General features: G+C 39.0%; 1 protein-coding gene across 1 annotated transcript in view; it reads right to left on the bottom strand.

Annotated features, from left to right (window-relative positions):
- Window positions 1-20019, bottom strand: part of SCN8A (sodium voltage-gated channel alpha subunit 8) — a 203889-nt gene extending 183870 nt beyond the window's left edge. The window contains exon 1 of the mRNA XM_072654715.1: window positions 19899-20019. The gene's annotated coding sequence lies outside the window, so the exon portion shown is untranslated. The remainder of the gene's footprint in view (window positions 1-19898) is intronic.
- Between the last annotated feature and the right edge of the window lie 331 nt (window positions 20020-20350).

Genomic DNA, 20350 nt, shown 5'->3' with positions numbered 1-20350 from the left:
AATTATGATGATCATAATTATAATCATTGTAATTGTAATGACCAATCTTTGACTCCAGAGAAGAGAAAATGTATTTTGTTCCCTTCTTTGCAGAGACAGGAGACAATGGCTATGCAGACACCATCAGCCTGGGTCAGCATTGCTTAGTTTTGCTAAGATTTCTTGTCTTTTTGTTTTTCTTCTTTTTTTTTTAATTTTTGGAATAAATTTCCTTTTTTTCTTTTTTCAAGGGTTACCTTATTAGATAAAAGAGGAAGGAAACACATACAGATACAAAGGCAACATAAAAATAAAATATATTATAAAAATGAAATTTGTAAATGAAAGAAAAATCTAGCACCAAATTTTTAAAAATATATAGCAAAGGCAATGCAAGTTTTTACAAATGAATCTTGTAGGATGTAAAAATTATGTTTCTACAAAAATGTGATAAAATAGAGGAAGCATGGTTCCCACATAGAACCCGAAGAGAGATGTTAATTTAGCTGAAGTCAATCAGAAATAGGATATATCTATACAAACCAGAAGAAACCAGCTAAGATAGGCATTGTGGTCAAGAATGCAGAATGTAAGACAGAGATCACAACCCTGCTTGGAGCACGCATGCTTAATAGCTTTAAGAATATTAACTTCTCCCCAGGAGGAGCTACAGCTCATTTCAATGCACATGCGATGTACGTGGAGGAAGGGGGAACATATCAAGGGGAAAATATGTAGTAGGTCTGCCAGAAAGTTGTACACCTCAGAGTACTCAGACAATGAGGAAATGAGGGAAGGACTTTGTAGTCTACAAAAGACCACATCCTTACAATCAAAATATGTGTTGATTACCAAAAAAATTTGATTCAGTAGAGTAAAAGTCAGTTTTAAAGGTTCTCCTCCAAGAAGCAGTATTTCATACATAGTTAAGATAATAAATACCAGTCTCCTAGATAAGTTCAATGAGAAAGAACTTTGTTCAATAACTTCCTCTAGTATTCATGTCAAGTGAAACATAAAATGGGGGTCATCAGAAGTGTCCACCGCTGTCACAGAATGTCTTACACGGAAGTCTAAATGGAAGGATTGCCTATAGACAGAGAGGTCCTCTACACTCTTCTGTTTGCATATGCTATTGTACTGACAGCTTCAAGGCGAGGTTAATTACAGTCTCCTCACTGAGGTCCAAGATTATCCTTATTGGAGTGTTAGTATTGCCTTTTAGTCTTACACAAATCATCTGCCTTCACTACTCTGAATACACCACATTCCATATCCATAGTCCTTCGCTTCTCTACCAAGAGAAAGGGAATTTCAATATCCTTAGGATCAAGATTGTTTATTACAATTTAGAGTTTTACTGGCTTTTAGTACTAGGGGACAGGGATTGGATCCAAGATTTCATTGGTAGAAGGAATTCCTGGTGAGAAAACCCTCTCTACCGATGCATGGCCACACTTTCTCTGCAACTTAGAGAATTGCCTAGAACCCTTAGATGATAAGTTACTTAACCAATCAGAGACAGAACTTGCACTAAACTACCTTTTAGTATTACAATTTATATTTTGATTGTGCTTTTGTCATTTTGCATCCTTTCATACAAGTTTCCCTGTTTCTCTAAATTCCTTTTCTTCATCATTTCTTTCAAAGCAATAACATTCCATTACATTCATATACCACAATTTGTCCATATCAATCAATGGACAATCATTTGATTTCCTCTTTTTGTTACCACAGAATGCTGCTATTAATATTCTCTTATATATAGGAACTTTTATTTCTATCACTGATATCCTTGGTATATGGGGCCAGTAGTGGAAACTCTGAGAAAAAGGATATGAGTAGTTTAGTTACTTTCCTCACATAATTCTGAATTATTTTTGAGAACTATTGAACTATTTTACAATTCTTCCAACACTGTGCTAGGGTACCTATCTTCCCACAGCTCCTGAATCATTGACTTTTTCCTTTTTAATCTTCTTTGTCAAATTTGATGAATATGATCCTAGTACAGTCGAGCACTAATCTTTCCTCCTAATGTTTTACGAGAGGTCAAGAAGGTAGATTAGTTGCTCTATGCAAACCTCTTAAACTTTTACACCTCCAAACAAAGGAATTATGCATCAGACATAGTTATTTGAACTCTATCCTCAAAATAATATGCCCCAGGAAAGGCAATTATTTTAGGAATTAACACCAGATAATTACAATATTTCATGTTCAGTGCCTTGTCCCCAGTGAACACAAGGTCATAAAAGGTTGCAAACCTATTCCCAGATGACTCTAGAGGAGAGATACCCCTACCACCACCATCATCCCACTGACCCTGATCAATTACTCTTCCCTCATAATTATAGCAAGAAGGAGCAAAACCAGGGCTCTTCCAAGACACTGAATAAAGGAAAGAGGAGAGAAGAAACCAGGTGAACATGGATATGCTCCCTTGAGTTTGAGGGGAAACTACTCCGAGTCCAGTATAGCACCCTAGAGGTTTTGTAACCTAGGCTAGGGAACTCCATATCCCCCAAGATGTAAAGGCTGAAGCAGTCCAGTCCCCGGTGTTTTTGTGGAACTGGTAAAGATGAAGTTTCAAAGAATGAGTAACCAAGGCCTTAACAATGAAGATGTCGAGAAAAAAACTTCAATAAAATCCATTTCTCAAAAAGATAAACCAACAAAAAGGATGCTAAAAATGATAAAGAAAAATGAGCAAAATCACAATAAGGAAATGAAAACATGAATAAATATTATAATATAAAGAAATGTGAAACAACAGTGCCTGAAATAAAGAATCTTGTGGTTCCTTCAGAGATACGGGAACAACAATAAACGTCAGCAGACTTCAAAAAGCTAAATAAAACTCTTAAAGGAGTAATTAGCTAGTAAACTAGCATTTATCAAGCTAGTTCCAGGCACTGTGCTAAACACTAGAGATGCAAAGAAAGGGGGGAAAAAACAAAAAATATCCTTGCTCTCAAGAAACTCACAATCCAATAGAGAAGTCAACATGCAAACAACAATGTATAAAAAAGATACAGACAGAATAAACTGGAAACAATCAACAAATGGAAGGCTGAGATCTGAAGACAGCCAGGGCAACTAGGAAATGGAGATGAGGACGGAGAAAGTTCTAGGACTTGGCGTTCAGTGAAAATGCCTAGAGTAGAGAAGTAGAGTCTCTATGAAAGGAAACAGTATCACTGCATTTCAGGGCACATGGAGGAGAGTAAGGTTTAAGAAGACTGGAAAGGTAGGAAAGAGTCAGCCAAGGAGAATATTTCATATTTGAGGTAATAAGGAGCTGGATTTTATTGAACAGAGAGGTTATATGGCTAGACCTGAGTTTCTGGAAGATCAATTAGACAGCTGAGTAGAGAATGGACTGGAATGAGGAGAAACTTGTAGCAGGGAGTCCAATCAACAGATTACTGTAAAAGGACAAGAGTGAGGTGATGAGGACCTTCACCAGAGTGGTGGCAGCATCAGAGGAGGGAAGGGGGTATATGTGAGAGACACTACAAAGGTAAAATCAACAGAACTTTGCAACAGATTAAATACTGGGGGGACAAGAGGATGGAAAGTAACAAATAGAGGATGACACCTAGATTGTAAGCCTAGATGTCACCTAGACACCTCAATACACATGATAGTAATAGAGAAATTAGGAAGAACAGAGGACTTAAGAGGGAAAAAAATTAGTTCAGTTTTACACATATCAATTTTAAGATGTTTAAAGAACGTCCATTTCAGGTATCTAGTTGGTAGTTATAGATGTAAGATTGGAAGCTGGGAGAGACTTTAGAGCTGGATAAATGGATCTTAGTGACATCTGCTTAGAAATGACAAGTGAAAATATGGAAGCTGCTAAGATCACCAAGGGAGAAGAAAAGAAGGGCCAGGACAGAGCCTTAGAGGAAGCTCCAAAGAAAAAATATTGCAAGCAGAAAGATTTTAAGTACCAAAGAACTATAGACCAGATCACATAAGACTTGGTTACAATTACATAACAGAAGAGAAAATCTTGAAATACAATATTCCAAAATGAGAACAATAAATGCTTAGAACCAAGACCAATCCAGTATAACTGACCATCATCATGGCAGGAATCGGGGTTGGGGTATGGAATGGACCTTTAATAGAATCAAAAACTTTAGAGCATTTCTGATGAAAAGAGCTGAAACATTAAAATGAAAATCTCTGAACTCAAGAGGAACCTAGAAAGGCAAATACATTTGAGCAATTGGAATAGGGATATAATGATGATGTGCTTACACACTGATAGGGGTAGAAGAGACAACTATCTCTTTGGAATTCTAATGTTTGGAAAAATCACAAAGAGAGTTAAATAAGAGAAACATATCCCCTAGGAGAAGTTTCATTTTGTTTTAAAAGAGGAAAGAAAAAAGGAGAAAAAGTATACACTAGAGGAGAAATGAGGAAGAAGGAAGAGGAATGAACTATTTCACATATTTGCAGGAAGAATGCAAAGCCATGAAGGAAGTTATGCAGAAATGAGCATCTCTTTACCTTATTCTTTTTATGAATGGGTTGAAGGAGGGTTGAACACACACACACACACACACACACACACACTGTTGTATAAATATACTAAATCAAAATGGATACAATAGGGACCTGGCAAAGGGGAAGAAGGCATACAAGAGGGAGAGTAGAAGCAGGGAAGGAATAGTCACAAGCAAAATAGACTTCAACTTCAAGAGGCTGATCATTGAGGGTGAGATTAAAAAGAAGCAAATAAGGTATAAAAAACAGAGAAGAAAGTAGAGACTTAGTAAAGAGAGAGGTAGAGGAAGAAGAAGATCACTTCAATTACAGGTTACTAGTATTGATCAAATTCTACCTCTTTCTGTACCCCCTTCTTCTTTGTAAAGAGAAACGGGGAAAGAAAGAAGGAAAAGGTATGAGATTATGATAATATATAATTAATATTTCTAGCAGTGAATATGAAGATGATGAACTCACTAATAAAATAGATGAGGGAAGCAGAATGAATTTAGAAAGTTGAATCCAACAATATGTTGCTTACGAAAAGAATGTGCCAGGTCTAGCATGCCTTTAAACTCAGCTACTGGAGGAGCTCATAAGCTCAGAAGTTCTGAGCTGCATTGGGCTATGTTTGACTGAGCTTGACTCAATGCATGGACTAAGTGTGTGTGTTCATCCTTCGTTGCCGAAGAAGACCATGCCATCAGAGAAATGACATGACTTGCACTTGACTCTGTTTTGAGTGAGGGAGAGCTGTGTAGGTCACCAGCCTCACTTCTCTTCCAGAGCCATCTGAATACAGTGACCAGATATTCATTAGGATGACTGGAGATGACCTAGGATGAGGCAATTGGGGTTAAATGACTTGCCCAAGGTCACACAGCTAGTGAGTGTCAAGTGTCTAAGGTGAGATTTGAACTCAGGTCCTCCTAACTCCTGCACTGGTGCTCTATCCACTGCACCACCTAGCTGCCCACATGGACTAAGTAGAGTAGTTATGAACCACCAGGAGAGGTGAGGTGAATCAGCCCCAGAAACTGAGCAGATCAAAGATTCCATACTAATCAGAATGGGATCAAATTAATGATAAATTATTTTACGAAACTAGAAAAATAGTAACAAAATTCATCTGGAAAAACAAAAGGTCAAGCCTCTCAAGGGAAATAATGAAAAAAATGGGAAACAGCATCTAGCAGTACCAGATCTCAAACTTTACTACAAAGTAGTAATCATCAAAGCATTTTGATACTGCTCTAAAAATATAAAAGTTAATCAGTGGAAAAGTTTAGGTACCCAGAACTCAGAAGCAATCAAACACAGTAACATAATGTTCAGTATCTGAGGGATTCCAACTATTGAGTATTCATTATTCAACAAAAAATGCTCGGAAAACTGAAGAGAGGTTTGGCAGAAATTAGCAACTTAAGTTCCAAAGGGATACAAAATCTAAATATAAAAGGTCATATCATAAACAAATTAGAGCAACAGTACAAGAAACACCTTTCATAAATATGAATAGAGGAAGATCTCTTTACCTAACAAGGGATGCCCAGGAGCACAATTCAAACAGTAATAATTATATTTTAAGAAAATCAATTTTGAAAGAATTAGGAACTCTGATCAAAGCAATGACTAGTCACAACTAGAGACACATAATGATGAAGCAATCTAGCTACCTTCTGAAAGAGACATGATGCACTTTCCAGGTAAAGAATGAGACATTTTCAGACAAAAAAAGAGTAAATTTTATTTTGCTTGACTACGATTATTTGTTACAAGGGTTTTGTTTTTCCTTTTTTCAATGGAGGGAAGGAAGGAAATGAAGGGTACTAATATTCCTTCACCACTCTCCTCTTCTCTCCCCCCAAAAAAAGTGAAGAAAAGAAAAGAAGGTCGTTAAAGCATTTAAAGGAAAACACACAGACAGGAGCACAAGGAAATTCAAGAGAGAATAAAGAGACAAGTAGGGCACTTTTGAAAGCAGCATATGGAAGTTTAATTATTTTTCACATACTAGTTTTTAAAAAACACACCTGACATTGGTGGCTTCATGTATTCATTTTTTTCTGTCATCCTTTCTATATGAAAATGCGTTGGGCAGGGGTGGAGGGTGTTCAAGTGCAAAATAAAAAGTAAAAATTGGGCAAATTAGATCAGAATTCTTCCTCATTAGAATGTGAGCTCCCAGGGAGCAACCTGACTTTTCTGTTTGGATCTCCAGCATTTAGCACAATGCTTTGCACATAATAGTGCTTAATAAATACTTTATTCATTCATTCAATTCAATTAGATAGGAGCCAGTCAAGTGGGAAAAAATATAAGCAGCAAATTTTTCTGATAAAAGTTCAATATCCAATATAGGAAACTGATAAGAACATACAAGCACAAATTATTTCCCAGTAGACAAGATGTCAATATACATGAATAGGCAGGGTTTTTTTTTCAAATTTTGCTGATGTGCTGTTTTTTATATTACACAACAAAACATTTACATATTACTTTCATTTCATGAAAAGGCTTTTTTAACAAGGCAAAACAGTGAAGCCAAACATAATATAATGAGCTCATCTGAAAGTTCATGCAGCATTTCGCATCTGTAGCCATATTCACTCTCTATTTAAAAAAAACTATTTTCTCTCCTTCCCACATCCACTTCACTGAACAAAAAAGAAAAACAAATTTCTTGTAACAAATGTGTGGGCAAGCAAAATAAGTTCCTTCCGTGGCTGCCAACAAATAAATATATACATGTGTATGTATATATACTTACGTGTATCTATGTGTGTATGTGCCTCACTCTATATCCTAAATCTGTCATGCCTCTGCAAAGGGTAACGTTTTCTCAACTGCCCTCTGCATTCTCTTACAGCTTTCAGAGTTGTTTTTACAATGTTGCTGTTACTGTGTAAGTTGTTCTCCTGGTTCTGCTCATTTCATTCTTTATCAGTTTATAAAGGCCCTCAAAACTGTCCATTTTTATAACACTGATGCTATCGTACACATTATTCTATTTCTGCTCACTTCACCAGGTATAGCTTGAGTCTCTCCAAGTCTTTTTGAAATTTATCAATTTCCTCAGTTCTTCTGCCATCCCATTCATATACCACAACTTATTTAATCATTCCTCAATTATTGGACATCTTCTTAGTTTAGATATCAAATTTAATAGAGAAGAGGGGGGGAAAGGCCAAGAACAGGCAGTTCTTAAAAAAAGAAAGGAAAGCTATTAACAACCATATGTTATTTTAAGTTCCAAATCACCAATAACGGCAACGCAAATTAAAATAACTGAGGTTATACTCATGCCCATTAGATTGGCAAAGATGAGAAAAAAGGAAAATGATAACCACTGGGACTGTGGGAGGGCAGGGACACTAATACACTGTTCGTGGAGTTGTGAAGTAGTCTATCCATTTTGGAAATCAATATGTAATTAAAATTTGAGTATACCCCAAAAGTCACTAAACTTTCCCCCAGTATTATTACTACTAGGCAAAAATGCCCCCTACAAAATAAAGTGAAAAAAAGATCAAACTATACACAATTTGTACAACTTGTCCAAAGGTAGTACTTTTTATTGTAATAAAGAACTATAAATAAAGCAGGTACCAATCAATTGGGGAATGGCTAAAAAATTATAATACATGAATGTTGTAGAATACTATTGTGACAAACAAAATGACAAAAGGGATGCATGAATTTAGACAAATCTGAAAATATATATATATATGTATATATATATATATGTATGTATATAAACTGATGCAGAATGAAGTAAGAAGAACCGGGAAAATGATTGATTTAACTACAGCAGTGCAAAGGAAAACAACTGTGAAAGTCTTAAGAACTATGATCAACACAATACCCAATTACAGCTCTAGAAGACTGATGATGACTCCTGCTTCCCACCTCTTAGAAGAGAGGTGATGGATATGATGCAGAATGAAACACAGGGACATTTCCAGACACAATCAATGTGTGGATTTGCTTATTTGTTGCAGGGGAAGGTTTTTGAGGAGTGAGGCACGGGAAGGAATTGTAATAGTTATATTTAAAAGGGGAAAGAAAAGAGCCTAATGAATCAGAAAGAGAAGCAAGCAAAAAAAAGTTCAGAAGAGAAATCAAACAAGCAGGACAAAGTTGGAGCTACCATGTAAAATCTGAAATACAACTCCCAAAATCAAGCTTTATATATAGTGGAGTTGCACAGTAGTGTGGTCCTTTTTTTCTGTTCTTCTTTGTATAGAGAAATATTTGTGTGTGTGTTGTTTGTCAAACTCACAATAATAAAAAAAGTTTTAAAAAGGAAAATGATGAAACACACTTTCCTCTTCTTGGTAGAGAAGTGGGGACCACCAATGCCAAACGTAACATGGACTATCAGATGCAGCTGCTGTGTCCTTTGGTTCTGCTTAACTGTTTTTCTTTGAGACAAGGAAAGAAGAGGAGGGGACAGAGGGGTGGCATACCTGGAAATGTTTGCGATATGAAAACATTAATTTAAAAAAAGAATTGAGAGACAAACAGATTTGGGAAACAAAAATAATAAAATATAGACAAATTTAGCAGGAAAAACCAAAAGGCATAAGAATCCTATAAAAGTCAAAGACAATGACCTTGAAGACAGGATGTAAGGATATGACATAAGGATCAAAGTTACTCAAAAGAACATATGACATACAAGAAAACCTGAATATTACAACGCAATAAATTATCCAGAATTTCTGAACACAGACAACAAAATAGTTTTTGAAAGAATACATAGATTACTACCAGAAAAAAAACACCTACAGTTTAAATTCCAAGACACACAGGGGTTAAACTGAACAATTTTAGTGACAAATCATAAATTTTGCAAGAGGCCAGAAGAAAGACCTTCAAATGTCAAGGGAAATTTGAATAACCCAGAATTATAATGAAAAAAATTATGAGAAACTTGTAGAAGGGGATGGAATAATACATTCCAAAAGGCAATAGAATTCAAGCTGCAACACCAAATGACACATGCTGAGCACCTGAGCCTAGTCATCAACCAAAAGAAACAGACATCAACAATAACAAATGGGAAGTCTTCAAGGCATGATGGGAGTGGGGGAGATGTATAAAAGGAAAGGTAAGAAAGGGTTGGATGTAAGCTCAGATCTTGGTTTAAATCTCAGTTCTGCAGGGAACTGTACCTGTGTGGCCTCACCCTCTGTGGGTCTTCATTTTCTCCCTTGAAGAATGAAGTGAGAATAGATTACAGGATCACAAGTAAAGAGAAAGAACTTCCAAGGCCATCTTGTCTAGACCCCTCATTCTATAGATGAAAAGGCCAGGGGAATCCCAGAGAGATTAAGGGACTTGCCCACAATCACACAGAGAATGTCAGAGGTAGGATTTGAAGCCAGTCCCTGTGACTCCAGAGTCACTGTATCACATTGCTTCCAATGACCTCTAAGATGTTCTCTAAAGTCCCTTCTGGCTCTAAATCTTAGAATCTATGACCTCAGAAGTTGTGTTGTTGTTTTTTTTTAATTTGCTATGTAGGAGTTAAACTCCACCCCTTTGAGTTTCATAAGACTTAGGAAAAAAAGTCCTTTGCCTACAAAAATTACATGTCTCATCATTTTCATATCCTTTCAGCACACATTTATTTATTCAATATCAATTAAGCGTGCTAGGCATTAAAGGAGATACAAAGATAAAAGAGATAGGACCTGGTCTCAAAAAAAATGATCTAGTAAAGGAGATTAAAATATAGCCAAACAAAGAAAATACCCCCTTCTCTATTTCTTGATAGAGGCAGCATGGCAGTGGATGAAGAGGTGATCTCAGAGCCAGTATTGGGGTCCAAGCACCAATTCTAATGCATCCTGACTGTGTGGCCAAGACAAGTCATGGAGCCCTTCAGTGCTTAAGCCACTCTCTAACACAAAAAAATTGCAAAGAAAAGTACCAGAGGAATTGTACCACTGAAATTATGGGTAGAAGCCTCATCCCTATCCTACTATATTTTTATATGACTTTTTCCAGTTTATAAAGTGCTTTCAGATACATTTTCTAACTTATCTCACAAGTAGGCAAAACAGATAATAACAATTAATAATAACAGTGATAAGAGCACTTGTATAGTGTTTTAAAGTCTAAAAAGCACTTTACATATATTATCTCATTTGATCTTCAAAAGAACTCTCTGGGGTAGATACTATTATTATCCCCATTTTATAGATGAAGAAACTGAGGCTTAAAGAGGTCAAATGACTTATCTAGGGTCACCCAGATGTGTCTGAGGCACTACTTTAAATCTGGTCTTCCTGACCCCAGAGCCAGAACTACCAGGGTGCCTAACAGATATCATTATTAGTCATTTTACAAATCAAAAAAAAATAAGATCAAAGAGGCTAAAGTCTCACAATTGACAAAGAACAGATCAAGAATTAAACTCATCTTAATTACCATTTACTCCACAATAAACTCTTAAATCTAAGCCCTTCTCCCACCTCTCCCCGCAAGAGGAAGTAAAGTGAATGAAGTGCTGGGCCTGGAGTCAGAGTTCAAATCCAGCCTCAGACACTTACTAGCTGTGTCACCTTGGGCAAGTCACGTAACCTTTGTTTGCCTCAGTTTCCGCAACTGTAAAATCGGGATAATAATAGCACCTACCTTCCAGGGTTGTGAGGATTAAATGAAATAACATTTGTAAAAAGCACATACTACAATGCCTGGCACATAGTAGGTGCTATATAAATGTTTATTCCCTTCCCTTCTCCCCCTCCCACTCAATATTTCCTTTCCCATTTCCCACTCATGCTATACCTATCTTGCTCTCAGTTCCTTTTGTTTCCAATGCCCTCCATCTAAGTCTTCTTCTAATTTTTCCCTTTATTTAGAATAATGTCCCTCCTCACATTAGCCAGAGTAATGCCATTTCCATCCTTCAAATTTTACCTTAATCCATCTCCTTCAAGAATCCTTCTGGAAGATTAATCAATTAACAATAACTTATTAAACATCCATGCTAGACACTGGAGGTTACAAGACAAAAATAAAGCAACTGTGGCCATGGAGGAGCTTACAGAATAGATCAAAGGAAGGTACTTGGTTCTTTCTGTACTATTCCAACTTGAGCTTCAAAAACTCAATTTTTCTTTTCTTAAACTGTACATGTAAAATCAACAAGAAAAGCTTTCCTAAAAGGAAGTTTTCATTCCTTTCTTCTTCACTAAAACCTTCAGACTCCAACTGAGAAATCTGGGGTGAATGAGATTTCTGGATATTGTGTCCTTTGGGAAAGCTGTATTAGTCTCACTCACAATATGCTCTCCTTCCTTCTGAAGCATAACAAGGAATCAGTCAGTTTTCATTTAAAAGGTTTGTTTTAATTCAGCTTCTTAACAAAGGGGCACTAAAGTGTTGCATTATCTTTAATTGAGGACAAATTCCTCCTGAAACAAGAAGTCAGTCGTATCATACTTTCAAAATTAAGTGCTTATTGTTTATGTGGAATTTAGTCGTTAATGTACTTACATCCACTCTAACAGAGCTCAAATTTTTCACGATCCTCTTTTAAAAGGAGGCATCATGGATTTGGCCAGGGAAAGAGCACAGACTGAGTCTGCAGACCTGGATTAGAACTCTGGGTCTACTACCTGTTAACTGTGTGACCCATAAGGCAAATTCCTTAAACCTTTCCTAAGCCTGGTTTCCTCATCTGTAAAATGAGAAAAAATATTTACCTGATGGGATTATTAGAAGTAACAATGAGAATATATATACACAATGTGCTTTAAAATCATAAAGTTACATAAAAACATGTTATTAATCAATGAGCATTTATTAAGTACTTACTATATGCCAGGTACAGTACCAAGAACTGGCAATACAAAAAAAGGCAAAAACAGTCTTGCTTTCAAGAAGTTTCTATTTTAATATGAGAGACAATATGTATATAGACAGGCACAAACTAGACATATACGAAGTAAAGACAGGTATAATTAGAAGGGATATTTGTGTCAAAAATCTGAGATAGTGACATTTAATCTGAGTCTTAAAGGAAGCCATAGATTATAAGAGGCAAAAATGAGGAGGCAAAGACCTGTAGACATAAAGGAAATGAGCACAGAAGCAAGTGACAGGAGATGAAGCAATATGTTTAAGGAACAGCAAGGAGGCCAGTATGGCAGCTTCACCGAATTTGGGAAGGGGAGCAAAGTATAAGAAGACTGGAAGGGTAGGAAGAAGACAGGTTATGAAGAGCTTTAGATGTCAAACAGAAGACTTTATATTTGATCCTGGAGGCAAAAGAGAGGAACTAAGTTAAATTAATTTACTGAACTTGGTGGGGGGAAGGGGGTAGAGATGGCCAGAATTATGCTGTAAGTAAATCATTTTGGCAGCTATGTGGAGAAGGGATTAGAATGGAGAAAGACTTGAGGCAGGGAAACCAAATAGAAAGTTATTGAATAGTGTAAGTGAGAATTAACGAGGGTCTGAACTAGTGGAGGTATGGGAATAGCATGAGAAGAGAGAAGGAAACCTATGCAAAGGTAGAAACTACAGGATTGGGCAAATGATTGGATATGTGGGGGGACAAGGGTGAGGAGAGGGAGATGACACTGAGGTACAAACCTAACCAGTTAAAAATGAAATACAAATGATGTAAAAATGTCATCTGAGATGATACAGTGATTGAAGCACCTCCCTTGGTTACTATGTTCTTATAAAAACTAAAATTAATCATTTTAATTTCATTAAACTCTTCCATTTCCATTCACTTTCTGGTAAAGACGTTTATCCATTAATGTCTAAGAGGAAAGAAGAGACAAGGTAAAAAAGCAAAAGGGATAAATGATAAGTTAAATGAGCACCTGAGTACTCAATTGTCCTCTAACGCCATTTAGACATAAAAATAAAAATAACTGGGTAAGCATGATTTTGAGTGAAACATGTCATGTAAGTTTAACTGGCAAGAGACTTAGCCTCATCCATTTGTGAATTTTCTATAGTCCCAAGTGCCTACTTACATTATTATTCTTTTCCCCATCTTGTAACTCTCAGTGAAGCCTATACTACTCAGCCTCCCCGCAGTGATGACATCCTATTCACCTCAGTTCAACACGTCACTACACACTAATGGTCAATGGTACTTGATCATTCTACTCCTATCCTGCCCTAGTTCCTGTATTCAATCCCAAAATTGTTTTGGCTACATTTCACACAATCATGACAACAACAATTCATATCTACATACCATTTAAATGTTGGCAAAACACTTTATTTGCATGATCTCATTTGATCCCCATAACAACGCTATGAGGTGGAGGCTATTATCCCTATTTTAAAGAATGAGAAAATGGGTTAAGAAGGATTAAGTATATCAAAAATTTAGAGCTAGAGAGCACCTTAGGTCATCTAATCCTGTTCCTTCATTTTACAAATGAGAAAACTGAGGCCCAAAAAGATTCAGAAACTCACACAAGGCCACAAAAGTAATAAGTGGTAGAGCCAGAATCTGAACTTAGGTCAGATGACTCCAAATCTTACCATCCAAAATCAAATTCCCTCTCGGTCCTGCACCACCTACAGCTCTTCATGTGTGAAAGGGCTGTCATAAAGGAGAGCCCACTCTATTCTATTTATGGCAAGGTCATGGGTGAACACTTGGGCATACGTCATTCTCACAGGCACATAATTTCAAGTGGTATGGGTAGAAGCCAAAATGGGAGAGGCTAACCCTGACTAGGGGAAAGAAAACAAGTCTATTCCTTTACCACTACCTCCTTCTAGTCTGTTACTATTGCTTCACCTTTTAACCTCCTCAGCTTTATACTTCCCTCCTTTAAAAACACCTTCCCCTTCCTTTCCCTCTCCCATCTAACCCCATATAACTTACACCTTCACATCAAGATACCTGTTGACCCCCTAGAATAATCATTTTAGATTATATCAAAATTATTCACAGAATTTTCAACACCCAGGACACTTTCCACACACAACTGGTTGCCTAACCACTTATGAGATCCACTCCAGCAGTAGAGTTAAAATACACAACAGGCAAACCAAAAATTGTGGCAAAGTCAAGAGTAACCTGGGGTATGTATAGAGTATCACCACAATTCAGAATCTGAACACTGACTTTTATCTCAAGTAATTACTTAGGTGAGCCTCAGTCTTTGTTCCTACTCCACAGCCTCCAGATCCTGGGCTGGAGCTAAAAACAACCCAGTTGTGTGCCAGCTGATGAGTGCCAAAGAGTTCCTTTTTGGGTAAACAGTTCTCCTCTGATGTTGTTTGGGGATAAGAATATTAGGGGTTACTTTGGTAATCAGATTGGCCCTAAAGCTTGGCATAGATCAGTAAAATAATAATTTAATAAGACCTTCTCTTTTTTGACAAGTAATATTTATGTAGGTTATCTGGACTATCAATACTACATACTATAATTGAATATGAAGCTTAACTCCTTACTTTTCAGACTACAAAATTTCACAAAGCATATCTGTCTGTATGTACATATATACAAATATTTCATACATGCATATATACATATATTCATACATGTAGACATACATTCACACAAACCAAGCTAGACCAATTTTCCAACTAAATCCCTTTCATATTTATAATGATACATGTAAGGCAACCCCTTAGCACTCTTTTGTGCCTTAACTACTGACTCCCTTCACTGTATTCCCAGGTTGTCTCTCTCTGACCTCACAGAAACAATATACGCAGGGACTTTAACGTAGAAAGTAAGAAACAACTAAGCAGAGAAAAGGAAGCAGAAATTTCAAATAACTAAGCTGAAATGGAAGAAAGTATCAGAGGTGGGGAAAAACTCACAAGTCTCAGTGTTATAACCCTATGTGACATTATCGTATGTCATTATTAAATTAACTTTTTAAAAACATATTTTTAAAAAATCATTATCTTACTGACTCATTGCAAGTACTTGATACTTCCTCATTCTCAAACTTCCTGGTTCTGTGCTTAACTTGTACTCTTTATCCCAAATGAATGTGGCTATAAGGATTACATTTTAGGGGATATTTATTATTTGGAGAATATTATTTGAAGAATATTTCTTCTATTGTTCCTCTGAAGGAAGTATTTGCTTCTTCCACAGATGGGATTCTTGAGGTGGTAAGTACTACTATAAGTGTTCAAATAAAGTTTGAATTACCACGTATTAAGGATAATACAGAAAATAGTCCTGCTTTGAGTGAGACTGGACTAGAAGACCTAGGAAACTGGACATAGAATCAGCTTGATATCCTCCAAATTAATTCTTGAATTAAAAATTTTCTAATGTACTTGCAGGGCAATACACATAATAAATAGGTGGTCAATACATGTTTGCTGATTTACTGATTAAGAAAAGGTTCTTTACTCAATTTGCTAAATTACTAAATTTAAAACAAGAAACTTTCCTGGTCCTAGCACTCAATCCTGTAAAAAAAATTTGATACTATAAAAATGTTATCTGTAATAGAAGGTAATCCCACAAATATATACACATATATATTTATATATGTGTGTATCATTCAAAAAGGGGGCTAATGAAAATGGTCACCATTTGACTCTTCATCCTCTCCATCTATCCTATGATGTCTTGATCTAGATAAACTCTTTACCTTTTAAATATTTTCTATAGAGTGTAGGTTTATTTCTCTTCCCAGGTATAATCCAATTCAACAAATATTATAAATTACTGCTATAGAAAGTATTCACTAATTCATGCACTTGCCTTCCAGAACTTGTTACATAATATTAACACATTAAAGAGGACATTGAATGTTTTTCTTCCTTCAACTGGATACGGTTCTATTCTTGTGCTCCTCTCAAGCAGGCATTTGCTTTTTGTATGATTCCTATAGAACAAAGATTTTTGAGGCTTTTCTCAAAAACTAGCATATGAATAATAAGGGATAGCTTGATAATTTCTGGATATTTTCATCAATGTAGCCCCAACTCATATATCTTTAAATATCTTCTCATAGGTTTGCATAAGTTACAAGTTCACACTCAGATGCTTTTTTAAATATTCAAGCTATTTGGAAATGAAACTGGCTACCTTTTAAAGTATTGACTAAGTCTTCACCACTGAAAGTATTCAGAGAAAGACAATGGCTATCTGTCAAGGATAATACAGAAGATATTCCTGCAGAGAGCCAGGTTGAACTAGATGATGTGGGACCCTGGACAGGGAATCAGGGGTGGAAAGTCTAACCCCTTCAGTTTTACAAATACGAAAACTGAGACCTGAAAGTCTAAGTTTTCTTTTCCAAATTTTTACTCTAATATTCTGCAATTCTAAAATAATTTACTTGACAGTTTTGTTCATGGTACTACATTATGTTCTAATCCCTAGACTCAACCTCTTCTGGTTTAGTTCACCCTACCAATTTCACACTACCCTATACTTCTTATGGATACCAAATTTCCATAATGTTAAGAGCCTTTAGCCATTTTAACTGATAAAACTTGTTGAAATTATTCACTCAGTATAATGTCATGATATAGCATGGGTGTGTTATAGTTTGTAAATATTGTTTCTAAGAGGACCAACCAAAATTAAAAAGAACAATAAGATAAGGCATTAAGGAGTCTGTGATCCTTAAACATCAAAGAACAACAAAGCAGTATTCAAACATACAGAATGAAGTCCCCTAATTTAAGAAAAAAAAAAGGAAAAGGAAAAGAAAGGAAAAAAAACCCTAAACCATTTTCTGCATGTGTACAGTTCATTCTTTCTACGCTCTGAGGGAACTGTCCCTTTCAGCACCACAGGACTAAACCCTATCAAATCCCGGAAACAGAGGTCCCAGACTGGGTAATGAAGAAAAAGATCTAATTTGCCCCGGGAGACATCTATAGGTAAGAAAATGAGGATATTTAAATTAAAATAAATAGAATATGCCTCACTTTATTCAGCACTAACAAGCAGGCCAATATCACAAAAAAAACTCTGGCTCTGGAGTTAAGAGTTCAAATCTTGCCTCTGACACAGAACCTATATATGACCTTGGGCAAGTCACTGGACCTCTTAGACCTCGGTTACTTCAACTATAAACTGAGGAGCTTAGACTACACAGCTTTTGAGGTCCCTTCCAGCTGTAGAGCAATGATCATATGATCCTTTCTTAAGGAGGTTTTGTGGCAAAACAGATAAGGCACTAGATTTGGAAGTCTGGAAGACTAGGGTTCAAATCTTACTTCAGACATTTACTAGCTGTATGATTCACTTCACCTTTCTGTGCCTCAGCTAACTCATCTGTAAAATGAAGGAACTGGACCCTATGATTTCTCAAGGTTCCTTCCAGTTCTAAATCTATGATCCTATGATCACAAAATAAATTCTCCCCAAAATTTTGTTTCTAGTAAGCAAAAAATCTTGAGTATCACATGCCGGAAGCAAAAAAATCAAAGGCTTGTCTGTCAGGCACTGCTGTCTATGCACAAGAAATCCAAAGGTTTGGTTCCCAATCCCCTCCACTACCCCTCTTAAGAAAGAGTTTTGTATGCACGTACCCTGCATCAGAGATACAGAGGACAGGCTTCCAGCCCTCTCCAAGGATAGCCTTGATTTCTAGGACAGAAAATGCTTGCTGGACACCAAACCATCCCCCTAGCAATCAAATCCTCTTTCAGCAAGAAGTGCAGGCCTTATGGGTCATGAGTTCCCATGAAAAAAATGCTGCAGTGTTTCCAGAACCAGGTTACAGACAATGTGCTACTGTACAAAGCTCTCAGCATTCTAAGCTCTACTCTCTTGAGTCTCTGCCTTTAGGAATCCCACCAGGAAGTCAAATCATCCCAACCACTTGCATTACACATCAAAAAAAAATTTTTAAAGAGGGGGGTTGAATGATGGAAAGAAACCTTCCCTCTCTCCCAATACCTAATTAATTAGTAATTAAATGCTTAAATAAACATTGAAAAACCCACCACACCCGCAACCTACCTTGGGAAGCTCAAACACCTCTGAAGCTCCCTCTCCAGGGGACCTCGACATTGAAATTTCAGAAAACATTTATAAAAAGGACTGTTTCCTGACCCCCAGGTCCTTGATCCTACTTCCCATTTCCATCTCTGATGTCCATTGTGGGATCAGCAGCAGTTTCCCACTTAAGGCAGAATCTGCAGCTTACTACCACCTCCCCACATCTGAATTTATCAGGTACAATTGCAAAGTTCCTCCCTTCCCCACAAAACTGATGACACATTCTACAGGGACTGGCCCCAAGCTGTACAGCCTCCAGATGTTCAAGCTGTGTGAAATGTATTCCCCACCCCTCTCCCCACAAAGTACAATGTAAGGGAAGGGAGGAGAGACCACTAAAGGTAGATGGCACTGGGTGGGGTAGTTGGAAAGGAACATGATGAAAGAATTCTATTGATCAAGTTGAAAATCAATTCCCTTTCCATCTGGAAAGTCTAGGCCATTTGAAGGGGTCTGGAAACCTTCCCTTAACCCCCAGAAAGTTCAGTGCCAGGTCTCCACTGGTGGCTGCGCTGGTGTTCAAGGGATGAGGCTGAGCTACAAGGGGAAATGCGGAGGCCTTGCAGTCCCAAGAGTGGGGGGGAAGGGGGGAAGGGAGGAGGAAGGAGGAGAAGAGGAGAAGCCCCCGAGGATTGACACACAGCCCCTTAATGCCAAATGCAAACATGAAACCCAGACTGCTGGTGCTGCAGCGGCTGGGAAGGGGCCGGGGGAGCTGGGGGAGAGGAGAGAGGCAGGCGCTGCCTCGGGTGGTGTGGGGGTGGGGTGGGGGTGGGGGATATTCTGAAAGTGATGTACTCCCTAATGCAGGAGCCTGAGCCCCGCGGAGAGTGGGAGAGGTGGATTCCAAAGGCAGGTCCCAGACTCCCCGAGCCTTTGGGTCTTTACCCACGGCACCCAGATCGGGGGGGAGGGGAAGGAGGCATAGCACCAGGGCTGCAGGCAGGCAAAGTTGGGGGGACGGAGCCCCTGGCTTCCCCCGCCAGCCCAAGGTCCCGCTTGTGCAGCTGAGAGCATTCCGGGGACGGAAGACGGGAGGGATGCGGTAAAGGATGGGAAGGGGGCAGGGACGAGGGGCGGCGGGAAATAGCCCCAGACAGCTCCGTCCGGCCCGCTCGAGGGGGGAACGCTGCACCCCCGAAGGGCCCCGAGCCCCCCCAACTCCAAAGGATGGAGAGCGGGCGAGGCGCGGGGGGGAGGGGGGAGGGTGGTCCGGGGTCCCCGAGAGGGCTCAGAGACCCCCGGGGGCCACGACGGGGCGGGCGGCCCGGAGCTCGGGCAGCCGGGCACCCCTCGGGGGGCGGGCGGCGGCGGCGGCCCGGGCCCCCTCTCCGCACACTCTGCGGCAAAGCCGCGGACCGGGCGGACAGGGCCGGGGGCTCCCGAGGAGGCGCCGAGGGCCCTCGGCGGCAGGGGAGGGGGCACTTACGGCAGAGGCTGCGAGGGAGGCGGCGGCGGCCCTAGCGCGGGGCCCGGGAGGCGCGGCCGGACTGCAGAGGAGCCGAGGCTGCGGCGGGCGGGACTGCGGTGGGCGCCATCTTGGAGCGCTCCGCGCGCCCGCCCCCCGCGCCGCTCCCCGCGCCGCCGCCCGAGCCCTTGCATAATTGATGACTCGGGCCCGCCGCGCGCGCGCCGCCGCGCCCGCTTCCCCCGCCCCCCCAACCCGGCCCGCCGCGGGAGCGAGCGCGAGCCCGAGAGATTCCGAGGCGGTAGAGACAGCGAGAGATAAGGAGAGAGACAGAGACGAGGAGAGACAGAGACAGGGAGAGAGAGACAGGGAGAGAGAGACAGGGAGAGAGAGACAGAGACAAAGAGAGACGGAGTCAAAGAGAGACAGAGACAGGGAGAGAGAGACAGGGAGAGAGAGACAGAGACAAAGAG

The sequence above is a fragment of the Notamacropus eugenii genome, chromosome 3 (genome assembly GCF_028372415.1).
Source record: "Notamacropus eugenii isolate mMacEug1 chromosome 3, mMacEug1.pri_v2, whole genome shotgun sequence".
Taxonomy (NCBI): Eukaryota; Metazoa; Chordata; class Mammalia; order Diprotodontia; family Macropodidae; genus Notamacropus; species Notamacropus eugenii.
Note: the sequence above shows the minus strand (reverse complement) of the source record. Positions and strands in the feature narration are given on the sequence as shown.